Consider the following 23610-nt stretch of genomic DNA (forward strand, 5'->3'; position numbering starts at 1 on the left):
ATAATAATAATAATAATAATGAGCATGGAATGACAGGAAACAAAAATCAGACCTCCTTACAGTCATAAATTAAATGACCACATGCAATTGTTATACTACCAACTTTGATAACACTGAATGTATTGAAATTATAGGTAAGAAAAGCTAAATGCATCGAAGGTGACATTGTCTGCTGCAGTAACACGAGGCTAGTTATGGTTCCTCCAGAATATAAACTAGATTTGCTATCACAGTAGCAATTAATTTAAACAGTTAAGCCCTATAAAATAAATATACAAAATACACTGCTATACAAAAATGCGCCATATAAATTACCTTATAGCCCAACTATGAATGGATGTGCTTGACTGACAGATCTGGCCACCACAGGCAAAATTTAGCACCAGTTACGCTAAGGTGAGATAGCGTGAGATATCTGCAGGGTGACCTTCTGGTTGTACACAGCTAGGAAGTGTGGTTCTGTCAGGGGATGGGGAACAGCAGGAGCAGTAACAGTAACAGCAGCAAGAGAAAAGATCTTGTCGTTTTTCCTGGAAAGAAATAAAAAAAATTACTTTCTTTTTCAAAAAGCTGGGCATTAAGTCAGTATTGTAAGTTAGAAAAGTCAAGAATTTTCTAAGACTATTTTTGCTTACTATAGTACTGTATTTCAAGCTTCATGTACATATGATGTACTTAAAACTAATTTTTGCCACGCATATCACTTTCCATTCAAACTTTGATTTAGGCAATGTGATCAATGTAACAACTGCAAATAGGATTTATTACCATTTTCTTTTTTTAGTTAAAAGCTTTCATTAATTTTATTAGTTACAAGTTTGAGGAAAACACTTACATTACCAGTACAGTATATTCCTGCACCCATAAATATATAGTAATGCAAAACTTATATAATGGCAGCTGAACTGGCAAACACTAATTTTTAAGGATGACCAATCCTAGATGGAGCCCACCTGAGATACTTCCACAACTTTCTTCTCAAGTTCAGGGAAACAAAATTCATTTGACAAGCAGACTGCTTAACCACATCTATTGAATGCAGTGTTATGCTACATACAGTAAATAATGTTAAACTATTTATGAATATCATGTTGCTTGCTTTTAAAATTAATTTCCTGTCTTTTTCACTGTGGACATTAACAGACTTTCAAACAGTGCTGAAGGCCATCCTGGCACCATGATTTTAATAGCCAAGGCTTTACATTTGGATATACGGAGTGTTTCATATGTTTAGGTATCAAACAGGATGTGGTTGTTTGTGTGTCTACAGAAGTTCACAATGAATTGTTTTGTCTTGGTGACATTTGAGGCCAGTTTCTTATGACTAAAGCATTTTGTCACATCTGCCTCTTCATTTCAAAGTGCACATTCCTGCTGATAGTGAAGTTTGCATGGTGTCATCAGAAACTGTGATAATGTGGTTGTTACTGTATTTGCCTGTACAGTCATGGATGAAGTGTGAGTAAAATGTGATGCTGAGTCAGCAGGCTCAAGACCTTTAGCCTTCAAAATAAGAGCCAATTATGTTTTTTTCCATCAATCCTTTAAACATTTTCCCAACTCATTAGGAAGTCAAACATCTACAGCAGATGGATCAGCACAAAGTCGTAATATGTTCAATTCAGAACCAACTATGACAAAACGATTGCCTCTGAATTCAACCACAACAATCTCACTAACCCCACAAAGCATTAATTTTTTTAACCTGCTTAATACAATTCAAAGGTGTAGAGAAACAGAGCCTAACCTGACAACACAGAATAAAACACGTTTTACTAATCCAGAACAGTCCAGTGCAGGGCATACTCATGCTCAAACCTCTCACTCATTCACAATGGGCCAATTTAAAGCCACCAGTTAAATACACACTATATTTTTTATATAAATGCTAAGGTATAGTATTGATTATATCAATCTGTTCTATCTAGCTTTCGTATAATAATAAAACAACATTTCTGTCATTTTAAAAACATAAAAGCATTAAGTATTTTCTATTTTTTTAATTCTTTATACAAACAGATTTTTTATAAACTTTATAAAGTTAGTACATTCGTCTAGATTGGGGAATGACATCTAATTCTGGGATAAAACTTTATTTTGGTCAATGATAAGAAGATGTGTCTTATGATATATCATTGACATTGGGTTATGTAACACTTGTAACTTGAGACTTCTAGATGAACATTTTGATAATGTTGTTGTTCAGTACTCGACTCATGCTCAGAATTCTATGAAGTTATGGTTAAACTTAAGCCAGGCTCCGGGTGACATGTAAGGATATGCTTTATACTGTAGTACCGTTAGGCCAAAATCAGTCTCGGGACAGTATTCTATTGCCATTTATTGGGTGATATAACATCATTATGTTTAAAAAAGAAAAAAATATTTCTATGCTTTCTGCCACTTCATGGAAATTCTAAGGTTACTAACTCGTCAATATTAATGAGTGGGGTAAAGCCTCCAACAAAATACAAAATAGCAAATGAAAAGCGGTAAAGGCAGCTTTAAAATTAACTAAAACTGAACCTTTGCTCAAATTCAGCGATAGTGATAATGATGTGAATTGGATGTTCACAGGGAAATTGGAACTGATTAATAACATGGCATTCTATGACAGAACTGTGGTATTATACCAGGTGAATTCAGTCACATTAAACTTCACCGTGGTGTGACAGTAGCTACAAGACAAAAAAAGGCAAAATAACTGAGATCAAGTGGAAGAACAAGCAACATATTAGCCATATCCACATCGACTCTGCTAAGTGTAGGTTTGGTCTACATCAAGTAAGTATTATGGCTATGTTCTTGTGGAAGATTCAATCAATCATGTAGTGGCCTCGATCTAAAACAAAAAGTCAACTGCTTGCATTCCTGGGTAATTGAATATTACCAAACGTTTTTCTCCAATATGCTGCAAGAGCAACACCCTAAACTGAACTGACCAAGGGGCACCCATTACTGTGGTTTGGAATTTACAAGCTGTGGCTATCTTATTCTGACCTCATACTATGAACACCAGATTTCTCATGGCTATATATTATCTAGATGAAAAGCCCCGAGACAACTCAGTGTAGTCTTCTTTCAGTATGTCACCTGGACACTATCATCCCCAGAGACTCTGCATTCTGTTGAAAAAAACAAGTTCTGAGACATGAAATGGGCAGCCAGTGACCAAGGTCAAGTATTACCCATTGGATAGAGATTTCTTTTTCATAATGATCATACTACTCTAAAGATGGTCTGAAACAAAGAAACCAATACCCATGTGACCAGGTAGTTTTGTAACCTTCAGCCATATCACATCACTATCAAGAATCATAAGGGCTGTCTCCACAGAAATGCTGATGCCCTGTCACAGATACACTGCTTTTCATCACAAGCAGATATAACCACAACATCTGAACTGGAATGGTAAGTTATGTCACAGTTCACTCCTTCTGCTTGTGACATCTGGGCTGGGAACACAAGGGAAATCTGTGGAATTAGACAAGGAACCTCAGATGCCTCAGTTCATGTTCTTTTCCCTCCCCATGTAAGAATCTAAAACCTGACACAGCACATCACACACAGGAGTGACACAGGTAATGAAAGGCCAAAGGACCACCTAATGATGGACTTACAGAGAGCAGACAGTGCAGCCTATTCAGGTCCCTTGACCCTAAACCAAAGATACAAGGCTGGACCATAAGTTCATCAGACAGTACATCACAGGCAGACAGAGAGGGGAAAAAGGGGGAAAGAACTTACCCCTATTACAAATGCAAATATGATATAATGCCTCATTAAAGAATATCTTAGATGGTCCTGTAGACTCCTGGAAACTGTTTATAAAAAGAACTGTACATTAAGCTTTAGATTGTACTTCAAAAGACTATTCCCATAGCATTAATCCAGTGTTTCATTTGTTAATGGATTGACTGAAGTACAAGTTCCATATCTGGTCAACTGAGTGATTCAACACAATCACTTTAACATATCCTAAATTATCTAACCAAGGTTATACAGTATCAAAACAGATGTGGCGAAACAACCCTGCATTAAATACAACCACTTGCTCATTTATAAAGACTCTCATTCAAATCTCAATTCACAGTTAACTCAAACTATATGCATCAAACTGCACTTCTGCCATTCACAGAAACAGGCATAACAAGTATTTTGCAGAGCCAGGTTCCCTTTGTACGATTATTTTTTAAATATAATAAAACCATATACTAAAGTAGTTAAATATTACATATAAACATAAATATTACCTATTTTATTTTACAAATAGTTAGGGACACCCCCTTTGCAAAATTCTGCCACAGCTTATACCTTAAGCAACCCAGTACCAGGCCAAGCATTCGTTTAAAAATCTTTCGCTATATCATACATGTGAACTATGCCACACACCGACACAAACAATCCCTCGTTTGCAAACAACAGGTGTTGACTTTACACTCCTAGTAATCAAAATTTACAGTTGACTTTTAATCTGGTATGAAATCATACATGGGGTGTTTCATAAATTGACACAAAAACTATCTGAAAAAGAATCAGGGGTATTCCTTATACAGAATAATTACTAAGTGTAATGTATCAATGAAATTGTCCCTACCAATAGATTTCTTCCAATGCAATGAACCCTCCCACTGACCAAGTAAACGTGAGCTATAGGCTGAAAAAAGCGTTACACCATTCTTCTAATTTTTCAAGTGCTCTTGCATATTACTTCCCAAAACAACAGCAAAAATCTAGAAGTTACACATCAGTACCTACAGCAAATTCTCACGATCAAAAAAAGTCTAAGCACACAATTGTATGATGCACTAATCATGAGATATTCTCCAAATAAGAGGAGGTGCGAGCCACATTTGCCAAGTGCCACCTGACATTTCTGGGTCATTAGCACAGACTCAATAGGTCACACACTCTCAAACCTTATACCACTGGATAGCAGCGACTGTGATGTCTCGAAACATATGCATGTCTATATATGAACATTATGAGACACATCTGGGGTTGTGCATAATCAACTATATAGTCTCTCAAAGACACATGGTGCATCAACAGAAAACATTAGCAGAGCACTATTTTCGCTTATTGTCCTGAAAATAATGGCTTCAAGTCAACCAAAACGCACTTTGAGCAAGGTTTTGGAAGCTACCTCCAAAGACAGAGATAAAGACCTGATTTTGAGTCCGACACAGACAAGAGTTTAAATGAAAAATTTTCTGAGTAAGTAGTTTGCTAAACAGTTACTCTGTGTAATCGTATATTGTTTTGTTTTGATTAGTGTAGACTGTTGTTACTCCAGTGCATTACATGTAATGTTAAATTGACAATGGCACCATCAAGCAGCCATAATGTACATTTTATAATGCATAATATGTATATATTATATATAATGTGTATGTACATTACAATGCATTCGTCTCCGTTTATTAGTGTTGCATGAAATTATCTACACAATGGTGTTGATATTTTTTTTACATAAAACTGTTTTGTGTTTATATGTACACGTGTGTGTGTATATTGTGTCTGATGTTGCCACCGATTTGCCATCTCTGACGGTAATGCCAGCTGCACGTAGACAACTTGGTAGATGGTATGCTGCATACTCCTCTCTCCCACCACCAGGAACACCTTCAGCTGCACACTGACACTCTGTTAAACAGTAAACCAATGCTAAACTAGCACAACTCTGTGTGTGTGTGTGTGTGTGTGTGTGTGTTGTGGGATATGGCCGGCCGCTCATCCCAGACAATACCCCCAAGCCACTAGATGGAGCCCTCCCTGCAACATGGAGGTGCCCCAAATTCCAGCAGGGCCTCAAGGACAGTGGAGTTTTAATGCACAGCCCTGCTGGACACCATGGGGGCCGCCAGGAGTCGCTACAGGGAGGCCCAGGGATTTATGCTTTCCGTATAGCCCCAAAGTATTTCCAAGTCATGGGAACAGAAGAAATGATATACTTCTGGGCTGAAGAAAAGGAGAAGTTTTTACATGACCCGGAAGTGATAGAAAGTCACATGGACTAAGGGACAGAACCACTTCTGGGTCAAGGACTATAAAAGGATTGTGGGAAATCCCAGACGTTGAGCTGAGCTGGGTGGAAGGGTGGCAACGCGTCTGGGAGTGGAGGGTTAATTATTGATTGTATTATTGTGTATTATATGAGTATAGTGGAGAGGAGGGATCTTTGTGCACGTATTTGTCCTAATAAATTCAATATTTGGACTTTTGTCTGGTGTCTGACGTCTGGTCTGAGGGTTCAAGGGGTCGACAGTGCCTCTATTTGTCACAGTGTATATATAATTGCTGTCAGTGTGCTGTCTTAGCGTCATTACTAGTACATGGAAATAGACTATCACAAAACAAAAATCTGAAGAAAAAAAAATTAACAAAGCACCTAGTTTTTCCCTAGTTTAGCAGCAATTTCCAAGTAAAGGAATTTTCGAATTTGTGTTTTGTAACAAATGAATCACATTTGGAAAATTATATTAGGTTCTAGTGAAAAACTGACTGTCCTTTATTTTTGGAATAATAAAGCATTATTTTTTGCGCTCCCTCCTTAGGCTCTTAGAATATCCATTTGGAGAGGTTTTGGATAAGGGAGGGGGACCCATGGTGCCAAATGCTGTAACTGTTTATTTCTTTGTGTTATCAATATGAAACTTTAGACATGTACAGTTGACATGTCTGGGTACAGCTCAGTGATGAAAAAAAAAAAAAGACCTAGCATTACTTGTACATGAGATATACTGTATCAGAAAACACAAATTTGAAAAAATTACTTTGAGCATTTATTTTTTTTCTAGTTTAGCAGCAGTTTCTAAGTAAATGAATGTTTAAATTTGGCACAAACACAGATTCTATAACATTTAAGAAGTTATCTGTCATGTATTAGTGAAAAATTGGCTGTCCTACCTTTATTTTTGAATAATAAGGCTTTAGTTTGAAGTAGCCCCCTCAGGTGGAGATTGCCGAGAAATGCCCTCAGAGTGTAAGAGGTTTAAAAAAGACAAGACCTGTCCTTTTCCAAGACTCTTTCAAGAGTCATTTTTCTAATAAAGGAGAGTGGTGAAAAGAAATGAAGCAACAGAGTAGTTTCAATGGACAATTCTCTTAGAAGGCAGAAGTCAGGACTACCAGTGTTGTCCAGATACCCTGAAGAATCTGGAACCTGCATGAAGTACTGGCAGCTCTTGGTTATGATTTAATACACACAGCTCTTGGTTATGATTTAATACACACAAATGAGGTTTTCTGATGGTTTTCTTCTTCAGTATATCAGAAAATATCTGTAACCAAGACAAGATAACTAGTAACTGACTGATGGCTTTTTCAATTGTTTCAGTGCAATTGCATTTGGTAGGAGATCTTGCACTCTCTAACTAAAGTAGTAGTAGTAAGGGGAGCAATTTTTCTCCTAGACTAAATGTCTGGAACAATTAATTAGGAGGTCCTAAACTATCACATAAAATCTATTTGGCACTGCATCTTTCCTTGACAATTTACCTTTATTTAAGGAACAAATGGGTGAGTTCATCTGGATCATAAATAGAATCAAAGTTGTAGCATATAATATCAAGTCTTACTTCATTACACTGGCTTACAATTGGGTTTACACATTGTTACCTTGGACATATAAAGTCATCAATAAATTGCATCTTGCTACATATACTCCAACACACGCACTGCAATTCTAAGATGCAGGCCTCTTTAAAGTTCCAGCTGTACACAAACAAATAGAAAGGTGCAATGCCTTTAACTATGTGGCACTCCATACTGTAGCAGGGATTGTAAGTTCTTCCTTGGGTGTTAACATTTAATATCAACTCTAAGAATTAAAAGAACTGCTGAACTGTCCATTGTGCTTCTTAATAACTGTCCTTTATTTTTATTTTCCATTCTTTTCTTTGTCCAGTGCCACTAATGAACTCTGGTGTACTGTGCTAGAATGATTGTTAATTCACTGTACTGTAATGCATTTCAAAATTTTTGAGAGCCACCTAACCTAAAATAATTATAATCTGGGATGCAAATATGTGTCATACTAATACATATAAAACCTGATGTACAGTACCAGTCAAATGTCTGGACACACCCATTAATGTTCATGTTTTTGTTAGAAACTGATACTTTACTTTACTTTTGACACTTTTTTCTTCTTTATCTTCTTCTTTTGGCTGCTCCTGTTAGGGGATGCCACAGCAGATCTTTTTCCATATCTTCCTGTACTCTGCATCTTGCTCCATTACACCCACCACCTTCATATACTCTTTCACCACATCCATAAACATTCTCTTAGGCCTTCCTCTTTCCCTCTTGCCTGGCAGCTCTGTCCTTGGCATCCTTCTCCCAATATACCCAGCATCTCTCCTTTGCACATGTCCAAACCAACTCACCTCACATCTCTGGCATTGTCTCCCAACCATCTAATCTGAGTTACCCTCTAATGTACTCATTTCTAATCCTGTCCATCCTCATCACACCCAACGTAAATCTGAACATCTTTAACTCTGCCACTTCCAGCTGTTTCTCTTGATTTTTGGTCAGTGCCACCATCTCCAACCAATATAACACAGCTGGTCTCACTACCGTCTTGTAGACCTTCGCTTTCACTCTTGCTGATACCCATTTGTCACAAATCATTCCTGACACTCTTCTCCACCATTCCACCCTGCCTGCACTCTCTTCTTCACCTCTCTTCCCCACTCCCCATTACTCTGCACTGTTGATCTCAAGTATTTAAACTCATCCACCTTTGCCAACTCTACACCCTGCATCCTCACCACTCCACTGACCTCCCACTCATTCACACACATGTATTCTGTCTTGTTCCTACTTGACCTTCATCCCTCTCCTCTCTAGAGCATATCTCCACCTCTCTAGGGTCTCCTCAAGCTGCTCCCTTCTCTCGCTAGAATTCACAATGTCATCCGCAAACATCATAGTCCACAGGGACTCCTGTCTAATCTCATCTGTCAACCTGTCCATCACCATTGCAAATAACAAGGAGCTCAGAGCTGATCCTTGATGTAATCCCACCTCTACCTTGAATACATCCATCACTCTTACCGCAGACCTCACCACTGTCACACTTCCCTTGTACATATCATGTACCTATCTTACAGACTTCTCTGCCACTCCCAACTTCCTCATACAGTACCACAACTCCTCTCTAGGCACCCTGTCATATGCTTTCTCTAAGTCCACAAAGACACAATGCAGCTCTTTCTGGCCTTCTCTATACTTCTCCATCAACATCCTCAGAGCAAACATTGCATCTGTAGTGCATATTGCTGCTCACTAATCATCACCTCCCTTCTTAGCCTAGCTTCTACTACTTTCCCACAACTTCATTTTGTGGCTCGTCAATTTTATCCCTCTGTAGTTACTACAGTTCTGCATATTTCCCTTATTCTTAAAAATTGATACTAATACACTTCTCTCCTCAGGCATCCTCTCCCTTTCCAAGACTGCATTAAACAATCTGGTTAAAAACTCCACTGCCATCTCTCCTAAACACCTCCATGCTTCCACAGGTATGTCATCTGGATCAACGGCCTTTCCATTCTTCATTCTCTTTATAGCTGTCCTTACTTCCTCCTTTTTAATTTGTTGCACTTCCTAATTCACTTTTTCTCCATCATCTAACCTTCTCTCTCTCATTCTCTTCATTCATCAGCCTTTCAAAGTACTCATTCCATCTGCTCAACACATCCACCTCACTTGCAAGTATGTTTCCATCTTTATCCTTTATCACCCTAACCTGCTACGCATCTTTTGCAACTTGGTCCCTCTGTCTAGCCAATTGCTAAAGGTCCTTTTTTCCCTCCTTAGTGTCCAACCCCTCATATAACTCATCATACTCCTTTTCTTTAGCCTTCTCCACTTCTCTCTTCACCTTACCCCTTATCTCCTTGTACTCCTGTCTACTTTCGGCATCTCTCCGACTATCCCACTTCTTCGACAACCTCATACTCAGTATACTCTGCTGTACTTCCCCATTCCACCACCAGGTTTCCTTATCCTCTTTCCTCTGTCCAGAAGTCACACCAAGTACCCTTCTAGCTGTCACCCTTACTACTTCTGCTGTAGTTGCCCAGCTTTCTGGTCACTCTTCACTGCCACACAGTGCCTGTCTTACCTTACAGTCTTCCTTTTTCAACTTCCACCGTTTGATCCTTGGCTCTTTCCTCACTCTCCTCCTCTTCCTGATATCCATCATCATCCTATAGACCACCATCCTATGATGCCTAACTACATTTTCCCCTGCCACCACTTTGCAGTCTCCAATATCCTATGGACTGACCCTCCGGCACAGAATATAATCTACCTGTGTGCATCTTCCTTCACTCTTGTATGTCACCCCGTGTTCCTCCGTCTTCTTAAAATAAGTATTCACCACAGCCATGTCAATCCTTTTCACAAAATCCACTGTCATCTGACCTTCTGCATTCTTCTCCTTTACACCATACCTTCCCATCACCTCCTCATCTCCTCTGTTCCCTTCACCAACATGTACATTGAAATCCGCACCAATCACCACTCTCTCTTCCTTGGGTATGCTCTCCACCGCTCCTTCCAACTCACTCCAGAAATAATCTTTCTCATCCACTACACACCCACCTTGCAGGGCATATGCACTAACAACATTCATCATCACATCTTCAATTTCCTGCTTCATAATTATCACTCTGTCCGACACTCTTTTCACCTCCAAAACCCTCTTGACATACTGATCCTTCAGGATAATCACTGCACCATTTCTCCTCCCATCCACGCCATGGTAGAACAATTTGAAACCGCCTAGATACACTTGGCCTTACTCCCCTTCCATTTGGTCTCTTGCATGCACAATATGCACAACTTCCTTCTCTGCATCATATCATCTAACTCTCTCCCCTTACCAGTCATACTGCCAACATTCAAAGTACCTATCCTCACTGCCATTCTCTTTACCTCTCCCCTCTTCTCCTCCACCTCTGGACACACCTCCCCACCCTTCTCCTTTTTCGGCCAACATTAGCCCAGATTCTGCCAGCACCCTGTTCGTGGCTGTGGTTAGCCCGGGCTTCAACCAATCCGGTATGGAACTCTGAATTGATACTTTCTTTAATTACATTAAATTGATTTAAAAATACAGCCAACATTACTAGTGTTGCTAAAGTCTATTACTGTTTGAAATAAGTGATTTTTAAAAATATATTATTATTCAGATATGACTAAAAAATCCCCCATTTTCAGAAGCCATTCCTTTATTGTCCTAATCTTCAGTCCCTTTGTTTATCTTAAATTAAGCATTTTAAATGCTAATTGGATATTTATAGAAACATTTGTAAGTGTATTAACACTGCTGAAACTTGTTATTCACTTGGAATCCAATTGAATGCAATAAATACACACCAAATACCAGTGTCATCTGCAACAGAGAAAACACAATTTTGTGATGCTGGCTTAAGACATACAAATTCAAAGAAAGACTGGTAAATAAAAAAAAAGGTTACAATGAACAAAAGAACACAGAGATTGGGCAAAAGATGACTGGAATAGTGCATTATGCTCAGCATCTTGAATTCATCTCTTCCATGTTGCAGACGACGCTGGTATTTGGCAGGTATTTAAGGAAAAAGCCAACTGACAATCTGTAAGGCATTTGTTCCTCAAAATACTGACTCTGATGACCTTATCCTCAGTTCTCCTTACTCAGTTGTGCATATAGGTCTTCCCCTTTTTCCCTATTGTGGTCAGATCTAGCTTGCCCTTTTCTCTAATGACAGTAATAAACATCTTCAGCATGACATATTCAGTTTTTTGGCAATCTATAAAATGTAAAAAAAAAAAAAAAAAAAAAAAAAAAAAAAAAAAGCAATAGACTGATATGTTCCTTGAGAAAGTTGCTTCACTTTGGCCGTTACTGAACTCAGGACTGAACTTTAGGAATGCCAGTACCTTGCAAACCAAGTGAACAGAATAATAGGCTTCAGCAGTACTGACACAATTACAAAGGTTTCCCTAATAACCAAGTAGCATTTAATTAAGGATACGCTGAAGGAGCTGAACATCAAGACACTGAAGGAATAGCTACTGAAAATGGGGTTTTGCAGTAATATGTATCCTACTAGTGAAAAATAAATTTAATATAAGGCATTTCAAGTAGGAATAACCATTTGCAAAACTAGTTAGTTCTTAGCTGTATTTTAAAATAAATGTAACAGTATCTTGATAAAAAAGTATCAATTTCTATCAAAAACACGAACATTTCTGGGCATGCCCAGATGTCTGCATAATACTGCATGTTTGTTTGTATATTTTCATTTAACGTCTAATTAATTACAAAGAATTTCCAATCAAGACAGAGGGAAGGAATCTTCCTTACTTACTATTTGATCTGGACTTGCAAGGTTTAACCAAAACTTTCTCTGTTTGAGAATTAACAGAACACTTTTAAGTTTACATTTAACTTTAATTATTCATTTTTGTGTTTAATTCAGTAGTGTTTTTGCTGATTGAAAATAAAGCTTAAGCTGCAATCAAAGACACAAACTATCAACGCCTAAAAGCCACCATACCATTTGCGCCCTAAGTTAGAATTATAAAAATTTTCTACATCTGCAGCCTGTACAGCTGTAGTACTGGTCTAGTAAGAAAGCACCAAGGGGATCCTGGTGTTTTGTATTTTTGGAGAGTTTTGTGAGCTGAGCTGCTTTCACTTTCTACCGGGTGGAGCACAGCAAATTGTCCAATTGATAATCTCTCATCGCATCTTCTAATTAGCAATATGGCATTCATAATCATTCTCTTGTTTGGGTGTACTTAATGAGGTCGTCTACAAAGAACATAAGCAAACCGTGGATCCTCCATCTCTAGGCTTTACTCGATCCTGCGAGTTCGATGCTTTGTAGTGTTATGCTGGAGAGATAGTAGCCCTGTGATTTTCAATGTTGGTAGTCTTTATAGAACTCATTACTCCCAATGCTAAACAATATTTTAAAGCTCTCTATCACAAGGAACTGGCCCGTATGATTTGGTAAAAATTATTAAATTCATGTACAAATAACGTTTTGGATATATTAAAATGTAGCCTAACGCTTAATATTAAAAGAGGCACTATGGTTTCATACACAGGCAGAAAGCCCGAAATATTAATCTGTTTTCCACGTCTCTCTCAGAACTAAACTGTACAACAGAAACAATGTAATAAAACGAATGAGCTCCAGATCAATAAGATATTAAGTTAAAAGTTTGAAAAAGAAGGCGATGATCCCAAGCAGTGTTTGGAATCATTTCCTGTGTCACAGATAAAGTAACCCCCCCAGGAAAAAGCAACACCCACTTCAACGTACCTTGTTGGGATCCTCAGGCAGAGCGCTGCTCCAAGGTAATAAACTGCCGGGTAGCAGGTTACTAGGTCTGAACAAAGTCCAGGGGTTCATTAGAAAAAACGTAAACTAGTTGTCTCGCTATATACACGAGAAAAAGCAAATCAAGAAAACTCAGGGGCAAGTCCCTGGATACCTATTTCGGTATTATGCTTTGGTATGCTCTTAAAAATCGATGTTTTCTTTTCAACCAAGAACTTTTAAAAAGAAAATTAAAAATACGCGTATTCTGCTACAATTAGAAAATGTTAATTATCAATTTTCACCCCAAAAGCACAGTAGCTTAGAAGTAGGACCTCAAGTGTGCAGCCTCCGCCAGATGTTCAGCTATCGAGAGTCAGAAGCATCCTCTTGAAAGTTCATGTCAGGTCAAAACAAGATATGGATTATTTTATAACAAAATAAAAGAACAGACTGACGGGTCCTTTGGTGAAACAGCAAAAGAATACGATGACATCGGTGCCCCAGCCGACTTTACCGTAGAAGTGCACCTTCTGCATTTAAACCGCGAACCTCATTTGCTCTGCAGATTGCTTATATTCCAAACACGAACAAGGAAAGACCGGCGAGCAAGAAAACGAAAAATTAAACGAGTAAATAAATGGTCAACTGTAAAAGCCTTTGCCAGTTCTTTCAGTTTTTGCCACAAAGTACTGTACATATAAGTTTTCGTTTTTGCGGAACTCTACTTCCACCCTATGAAAATGACCACACATCACTATAGATTTTGCACCGAAAGCGGCGAGCTGAAGTTCGCGAAAGGCACGCTGGGAAATGTAGTTGTACAACCTTTTAAGTATACGCTAAGATGGAGAAAACGAACTACAAGTACCACAAACAAAATAAAATCAAGTAAAAAGGCGGGGTATGATATGATTGGCAGGAAACGAGGATTATATGGGGTTGACATTTGGCTGCGCTTTTTTTATTATTATTATTTGAATATGTCTAAGAAATAATGTGTCACATAAACCTCTGTCAGGAATTAGCACTGTAGTCCGCGTTAAGTCAGCCTCAGGAGGACAGCTAGTGAACTCAGGTGAGGAGCCCTGGGCAATGTAAATTGTCTTCTACAGAATGATGACGGTAGGAACCGCCAATCAGAACTAAATTGCTGGTCCGTTCTAGAAAGACTCTATTGGGACAATACAAAATCAATTTATGAGCCAACACCAACTTGCCCTTTCACCATTTTAATACAATAATTAAAACTCCAGTGCTGTGCCAGTTTTCTGCTTCTGCACTCAAGTACAATAAATCTATGAGGACACCGGCTACGGTTGATTGGTTAGGGGCACTGTATACTGTATGTCTTTGAGCAGACAACATAAGAAGACAAACATCAGAAACTAAGTGTCAGTATTATGAAGGAAAATACTCAGCTTACAGAAGTGTAATATGCACCCATCTATTTTCTGAAACTACTCATTCCATTACAGTGTCATGTGGAGCTTTTGCAACGTTAGAAGTGAGGCACACTTACTCGTCCTGAGTTAGTTACTATGAGCTGTTACTGTAACATGCACATTTTTGGGAGAAAACTATCAGCTTCCTAGGAAATACCATGCAAACCTGGGGAAAAAATGTAGACTCCATATAGAAAGTGATCAGGCTAGGACTGGAAAGTTAGGCATCGCTATGCTGTCTAAACATTTTTAATTTACTAGCCATGTCACATGCTGAAGACAGATAGTAGAATACATTTTAAAATATCTGACAAATGTTGCACCTACCTGTATCTTCAGTGCATTTCCTCAGCAACCTTGTATGTCTCAGCTCCTCTTGCCCGGTGCACCCTTTTCTTGAGCTTGTTCCCATAAAGCCTGCTTCTCAGACTCTGCCCTGGTATTTAGTCATATTGGTTACTCTGTATACAGAACTTTGGCACAGGGGATGACCTCAGGCATAAAGATGGTTTAGAAGGCTTGTTCTTGGACTCATGCAAGATTTTCCACTAACATAAATTTTTTTGATTCACCTCCTTTTATTTTCCAAGGTATACAGCTATGACATCATGACTGAAAGCTTGAGAATTCCTAGGATCAGATTATTCTTTCTTCATACATTACCTTTTTAGTGTGCCAGATTATGTCCGATACTGCTGGAGTACACTTTGCTTGTGACTGTATAATCGAAAAAGGCAGTTCAGAAAATTAATGGATGAACGTTAATGTGTCTGTAGCGAGCAATGTAATACTTCAAAAAATAAAAGACTCTGCCAATATTTGAAGTGGTCTACAAAAAAATCATTCTGAAGTATTGCAACTAAATAAAAATATTTCTCTTCACCACCAAGGGGCACTACAAGCACAACATTCAAAGTTGTACAAATTAGATAGATTAGATTAGGCATGATGTGGCTTCTACTATTGTTATTATTTTAAAAATACATACTGTATCCATATATATACTGTAAATATAATATATATATATATATATATATATATATATATATATATATATATATATATATGAGGACTGGTTTACAAGCTAGTATGTGTATTTATATATTATATATACTGTATATAATATACAATTACAGTACATACACCATTAGTCAAAAGTTTTAGAACACAGTCATTTTTCTGGTATTTATTGAAATTTATTTCATGTTTCATTGTACTCCAAAATTTAAAGCATAGAACAAATAAATAACTTGAGATAAAAAAAAACCTGTGAAATCATTTTGTTTAACAAAATATGTTCTACATTTTTGACTCATTAAATTAGCCACTTTTGCAAATATAAAAGCCAAACACACTTATAGAATTCTTTCTACAATGGAATTCAAAATATAGCTGTGTTCACCTGGTTTTCAAAATTTTCGCAGCCACTGCTTTCTAATGGAGTTCAGGCCATGAGTGTGACTCATCGGCACATATGCAGATAATTCCACATATCAAGTGTCTTTGTTTTAAAAGGTTTAGTAAAAATTCAGAGCAAAACATTTTACACAAAAATAAGGAGAAAAATGGATAAAACAAATGAAAAGTTCTTATATAAGATGTTTCTGTTCAAGTCTTGTATATCTTATGTCTCTCTGAAGTTCTTTGTATAACATACAGTCATATGTTCATATGTCAGACTTGCAGACATGATTGATACATGAACTGGCAGAAAACTGTATGCCATTGTTACTCCATTGAAAACAAGGTAAATCAAACAGTTATGTTTTTAGCTAATTGAAGACTGACTAAAATTCTATTGCTGGAGTTCGATAAAACTGATAACTAAGAAAATTCCATTACAAGTTAGATTTAGGGATTAAACAGAATCATCCATTATCTATATAGTTATGAGAAACTCACATTCTAAGCAAATTAAGCAATGATTCATGTCCATTTTAATATTAATATTAAACATTCTAAGATTGGCTCATACACAAATATTGATCTGAAAGTTCTTCCCAGCATTGTTACAGAAGTTCCCAAGAATGTGTTACAGTTTGAGGTTGCTTTGCTTTCACCCTTCTGTCCAACTCTTCCCAAAGCAGTTCAAAGGGGTTTATGTCTACAGACTGTGCTGGCCAAGCCATGTTTTGAATGCCTACCATCTTGATTGTTTCTTCTAAGGTAAATCTGACATAACCTGGAGGTATGTTTGGGTCTTCATATTACAGTAGGTTGAACCCCTGGTCAACTAGCCTTAGACCTGAGGGTATTGCATGGAACTGCAAGATGCTGTGATAGGGCTTTTGGTTCAGCTCTAAAAATGACATAGTTTTTCTTGTTTTTTGTAACCTCTGCCAGTTTACCACTTACCTTTGTACCATTTCAGGTTATTCACTAGGATTAATGCTAATGCTGCTAATTTAGCACACCTCTTTTGCCTAAATTATAATTGATTTGTTTAATTGTTTTTGCCTTAACTGGTAGCCATAATTAGATGCAAAACAAGCCAACAGATGACCACCTAACTCTGAGGTCTCAAACAGTCCTGGAGGGTCACCATTTTCATTCCACCCAGTCTCTTATTTAGCTCTTAATGAAGCCTGTTTTGTATTTCTATGGCTTGTTTGTGTTCTCATTATGCCACAATGGTCATTTCTAAAACTGATTTTCTATTTTCAGAGAGTCAAAGGCTTTGCAGACCACTGCAGATCAATATCCTTAGACTTGTACTTTTTTCTTTTCAGATATTGTATTGAGACAATAGTACCAAAGACATACAGTAGGTGAAAATGGGATCTAAGTTAACTTGGTCATCTTTTGGATCTCTTTGTATGTTATTAATCTTTTGCTGTTTGTTAAAGAAAAAAAAATGAAACAATTAAAGTGCAAGTCAATCAAAGTCAAGTCAATATGGTAAGTTCTATTAGCATTAGTAATTGGTAACTAAAGGAGAAAGTGGTTGGATCATAAACTTGCAGCCACTGTGGTGCTCCAGGCACTATTGGGTCTGATGCCACTGTCTTGATGTTCAAGAGAGAAAGACACCATTCAGGTCCGTTTACATTGTAATAGATTAAATTAATTTTTAGCACCAGTTGATCTCCTCCTATACTAAAACTTGCCATGTCGCACTTTACAGCTTAACTGCTGAGCCAAAACATGAATAACTGCACTTGGACTGGTAGGCATGGCTCAGGAATCTCAGCAGCTATCAGGTGCAAAGCACACTTGGTACAAGTGTAAAGTGATACAAAACTATCCATCCATCCATTTCCCAACCCGCCAAATCCGAACACAGGGTCACGGGGGTCTGCTGGAGCCAATCCCAGCCAACACAGGGCACAAGGCAGGAACCAATCCCGGGCAGGGTGCCAACCCACCGCAGGATACAAAACTATTAAATTCTAAATTACCTTAAAATCAATCACATTTGCCAGATTCTACAATGAAGGTTGGTTACTCCATGTCTTTCCTATGAAACATTAGGGGAGAGATGCAGTGACCTCAGGAATGGGGGCTTCAGGGGTTTTAAGTGCCTGGTTCCTGGCGCCCAGTCCGTGATCTTTCAGTCCCATATATACACAATAAATAGTAGCCCCGATCTTCTTATCCATGAGGAATGGTAATGCGTTTATTTAACAAACATGTATTTTTATCCGTGTTGCAGAATGCAACAATCACAGAGTGGAGCTAAGACCCTGATCCTTGCTGAAAAGCTGGATGCTTTAGGGGCACATTTGTACTGACCAGAAGGAAAAAAATAAAACTGCAATTTTTTTAACTATCTTGAAATGCTTTCGAGCATTCTTGTTACTTCATAATGCATGCGGTCACTATCTGAGTAAAGGCAGAAAAACTTCGGAAGGAGATGCATTGGTTTACGCTGGAAAGCCATAAACCATTTCTCAATCCAAAATACACAGTAACAAGATAGGGGCAAGCGTGCACTTCACCTGGAAACGTTATCTTTTGTATGCTGTGTGTGTTTGGGGTTAGGGGAGAACCGGTAAACATGTCATGCACAAAAGATTTTCAATTATGTCGAGAAGGGAAGATGATAGACTATGTTTTGACCTAAAATGTCCAGTTTCCCTTGAGCCAGAGGCCTCAACATAACTATTTCTGAATACAATTCATGGATTACTGATTGGTTATTTAAGACCACTCTTCAAAATTCCCCAACAAAAAAGCAATGTTGTAAAGTAGAAATGCTTTGTTACCATACTTGGGTATGTCTTGAGAACATTTCTGCTTTACTTGAGTGTAGGTTTTCTGTTATTTTCAAATTTATTTCAATACTTTTTAAAACACAAATACAGTAGCTACTTTTACTCTGGTAGGCTTTGTTAGACACATTTATTACTGCAATAATAAACCGGAAAGCAAACAGACTAAGCAAATGCACTCAATGCTTAGTCAATTATCTAAAATCCAGGTTTCTCCCACTTTAGGAAAATTTGCACATACTGTATGAAAAATCAAATGTGTGCTTCTGGTGCTAACACCCAGTCATCAATCAGTCTTTCCAAGTGCACCTCACCACGGCCTTCACAATGGGGCAGCGCTGAACATTGGTGATACACAATCTCCAGTCTCAGCTGGGACCATTCTGGCCTCCCTTCAAGACATTTTTATGAAGTAATACATCAGCAAAGCCTATAGAATTGTGAAGGACTGCTCTCACCTATTCCATCTTCCAAAAGTGGCAGAAAAAGCATCCAAACCAGTTCTGCCAGGTTCTGCAACAGCTTCTATCCCCTGGCTGTCGGGACTCTGAACTTTGTGCTGCCCGTCTGCCCTCAGATCTGCTCCTGGTAGCTTTTTTATATGCAGTACATATGTTACACTTACTACTACTCTTGTTTTTATGATTAGTTGTTGTTTTTTATTTATTTATTATCTATTTTTAATTATTACTATGTATTCACTTGCCTATTATTTATCCATTTATTTATAGTATAGGTTTTTACCTCTCTTACACCTGTTTTGTGTTTTTCATGCCACTGTATGCTGCAGTACTGTGTAGAGATGGCATGATAATAAAGCCACTTGACTTGACTTGACTTTTATTGCTGATACCACAGCATTCAGATGCCATCACTGTGGAAGCCCATGGGCTTCAGCCTGCCAAACAAAGTTGGGCTTGATCCATAGGCTGCAGTGAGGTTGGCATGTGCGTTCACATGCTGTGGTTCACTCCTCATGTCATATGTACAGTATTACTCATATCTTCCTACAATTGAATGCTATATATTTCTATTTGTGTGAGTATGAGTGAATGAATGAAAGAGAGAAAGGTCATCACATAACACATAAAGAGGGGAACTTAAAAGGTGTGCTTCTCTGCTTAAATCTGTTGGCCTGTGTACACGGCTGTCAGTGATTTAACGAAGGATCCTGGCTTAGATTGGCTTACGGAGTTTGGGAAAGTGAGCACAGATGGTGTTGCCTCTGACAACAAGTGAGTGTTGTGTGGCAGAACCAGAAGCGTGAATGTGCAGGGAAGGAACGTGGAAGAGAAAAAGATCATTGGAGCCATGAGCAGAAGACAGAGAATAGTTTAGTATTTGCAAATAGAAATTTCTTTGCTTAATAAATGCAACTAAACATACAGTTAACAATATCGAACTGAATGATTGTGTATAATATTTAGACATTAAAATAAAGTAATACTTGAATTCCTAATGTACAGCAAAGAAAAAAAAATCTTCACAATTCTTCACAAATTGATTTGAAAGGGAATTGCCTGGGTTGTAGAGAGTTTTAAGACAGAAAATATTATGATTTATTCACACTGCACTCTCATTGTTGAAGACACTAACTTGTAAAGGATTATCTAAGTTCATATTTTTTGTCTATAAAAATAAGCATCAAGATTTGAAGGAAGTAGTTGTATTTGAATAAAATGTAGAAGGGTGGATTTGAAAAGCCTGATTTTATACATGTTGTTTATTCCTTAAAAGTCAATTGTATTAGAATGTGCATCAGAAACAAAAATCTGAATATTTATTGCCAGTGAAATATTCAAAAATATTCAACAGAACTGAAGAACATAAATTCTTCTTTACTTGCAAATTCCCTTTTCTAAACTAAATGTTACACAGTCAAAACCAGATAGATAGATAGATAGATAGATAGATAGATAGATAGATAGATAGATAGATAGATAGATAGATAGATAGATAGATAGATACTTTATTAATCCCAAGGGGAAATTCACAAAATTGCATACTGAATTACATTAAAAAAAACTGCATACATGAGCAGATGTTTTATTCATAAAATGTAAAAAGTTTAAAATCTTGGGTAAGAAAGTAATCAAAATTAATAAAAATCATAATTTTTACAAAATTGTCCCAAACACAGTCCAGATTATCTTAATCTTCTTTTAAAATGAAGAAATAAAATAAACACATTCAAATATTTCATGCTAAAATATGACTTTCCCTTGGAGCAGTAGTTATAGCAAGTCCCTCTGGGCTCATTCAGCTCATAAAATGTCATATGAGTTACAATATGTGGTGTAATAAAAGGAAATAATTTGATTTTCTTGATCAGAGATGTTGGTATCTGTGATCCCAAATTCACAAATGGAAACGTGAGACAATTTTTAATAAATGGAAAAAAAATTAAAAAGCACTAGGACAAGTTTAGTGTTTTGAAATTCAATCTTCAGCAACAGCCATTGGGGGAAAGAAGAACTGAGACACTAGCACAGAGATTTGGTATATCAAGGTAAGGCATTTGAAAATGCTTGGCACTATTTATAATATTTATAACTTAACATCTAAATTCACTGAAAATGATTAATGTTGCAAAACTGAAGATGACCTTTTGTGTCCTATATTTTCTAAATGCAATGTATGTCCTTTTATTTTTTTTAACATATGAAACACTTCCACAGTTAGAGATGACATGATTTACATTGATGGAAAAGATTCAATGTTTTAGTTCATTGTAGTTTATTTTTGTGTAGCACTCTTCAGAGTACAGCCTCAGAGCATGTGCACAAATAATAAATTATTTAATTAAAACAATCAAACCATGACAATAAAAAGTGCATTAACACTACAACTGAGATATGGGCAGTTGACAACAGAGGAGAGGAAAAGAAAAACTCTGGTCGACAGCATTCTTGAAGAAAATAAACCTATGGGGGGCCTTGACCAGTTTTATCAGACAAAATCACATTTCTAGACAATTGGCCACTGTTCCCACCAGCCATTCTGCAATATCATAACTAAATGTTGAGCACTGTATATAATGAAGATGTTCCTAGTATGTCTGTTGTTACTTTCCTTGGGGAGTAGTGACAATGTAGACACAATAGAGTACGGTCCACAACATTTCATAATGATTAGCAAGCTAGAACTTTTGTACAAATGACCACCAAATTAAGATACGATGTGGACAGCCTAATCAGCTGCTATAATCAGATTATTCTTCATTAAAGAATCTTCAGCTTTTATTTAAATGCTGAGACAAGTTTGTCATCCCTTATGTATGAGAGACGATCATTTCACAAAGATAAAGGGTTATATTTAATGGTAGAGATGCCTGAATGGGACTAGGATTGCAGGCTAGAGGGGGTAATATAACACAGCAGCATGCTCTTATGAGGTAATTAATATATAATCTACATTATATGTACATATGCATTTTATAAATATCATGTAGCATCCCTGTGTCTGGACCAGAGAGGGACATGCTTCTCAGGTGGCCAAGACCTGGAACAACTGGCATAAAAGCACAGACACAGTTCTTAGAGAGCACTTTGAATACATCTTCTGGCTTCCAAAGCCCATTGTCCTTGATGCATGGCCACTGGCAAGCCTTAGATAATGACCCTAGCCTTGGTGGGCTCACAGAGCCAGGGGAAGGTGTGGTATGCAGGTTACCTCTGACCCCAAGCAGGGAGAGGAGAGTGAGGTGGAGCTGGGCAACATGTATTGGAGGACAAAGGGACAAAGCAGCTAGGAGCACATGCCACTGTTGAAGACCTGAGTGATGTGGCAGAAGTGGCTACTGAAGATAACAAAAGCCCTGTTAGGGCTGCTCACCAGCAATAGTCATAAAGCAACTCATTCCAATCCTCCATGTCTCACACCTCCAGGTTGTTACAATATATTTCAGACACAAACACCTAGAGGGCATCTTCAGAGATCTACTAAAGTAAGGTCAGTAATTCCAAAGCGTGCAGTGGAAAAGTTGTCACCTCCTACTCCCATAGTCCCACCTTATGTCTCCTTTGGTATTTAAGAACACACAAGACCAAAAGTCAGCATTCAATAACAAACTCCTATCTGTGGAATAAAGAGCTCTAGTTCGGGAGAGCTTTCTCTTCATGAGAGCTTGATTGACACCTGCGACAATGCTCAATGGAGTTTGCTGTGGAGGTACCCCCAACCCCTCATCAAGCTATCCCAATTAAGGTTGTATATTGTTATACTCATGAGCCTGGGAAGTGTCTAATGGGTACTGGGTTGGGGCAACACAGGGGTAAGAGAAAGGGTGAAGCCATACCACTAACACATTTTCCATTTCCCCTAGAATGGAGGCGAAGCTGGCACCAGCTGACATGTGACATCAATTCCGGGTCTGACGCAGCTAGCCCCACCTCATAGATTCCTCAAGGTACTTAAATTACCACACCGGGAGTCCTTGTTCAATCGTGTATGTGCTGTTGAATGGACAGAGCTCCCCCTCTGAAAGGTAACTTTTTAGCTCAGAGAAGCCCGGAATAACAATGGAGTAGATCATTTCTCATTTTCTTTTATTTTTAACTGGACATTAAATGGGGTATTTTTTGATACCCAACCCTTTATATCTTGTTTCTGCATTTCTTCATA

General features: G+C 37.8%; 1 protein-coding gene across 1 annotated transcript in view; it reads right to left on the reverse strand.

Moving 5' to 3' along the window:
- LOC114664642 (platelet-activating factor acetylhydrolase 2, cytoplasmic-like) overlaps positions 1 to 14093 on the reverse strand; it is a 38762-nt gene extending 24669 nt beyond the window's left edge. Inside the window, exons 1-2 of the mRNA XM_028818832.2 lie at positions 13335 to 14093; positions 316 to 530 (exon numbers count right to left, since the gene is read on the reverse strand). The gene's annotated coding sequence lies outside the window, so the exon portion shown is untranslated. The remainder of the gene's footprint in view (positions 1 to 315; positions 531 to 13334) is intronic.
- Positions 14094 to 23610: the final 9517 nt, after the last annotated feature.

This window comes from Erpetoichthys calabaricus, chromosome 14 (assembly GCF_900747795.2).
Source record: "Erpetoichthys calabaricus chromosome 14, fErpCal1.3, whole genome shotgun sequence".
NCBI classification, from domain to species: Eukaryota; Metazoa; Chordata; class Cladistia; order Polypteriformes; family Polypteridae; genus Erpetoichthys; species Erpetoichthys calabaricus.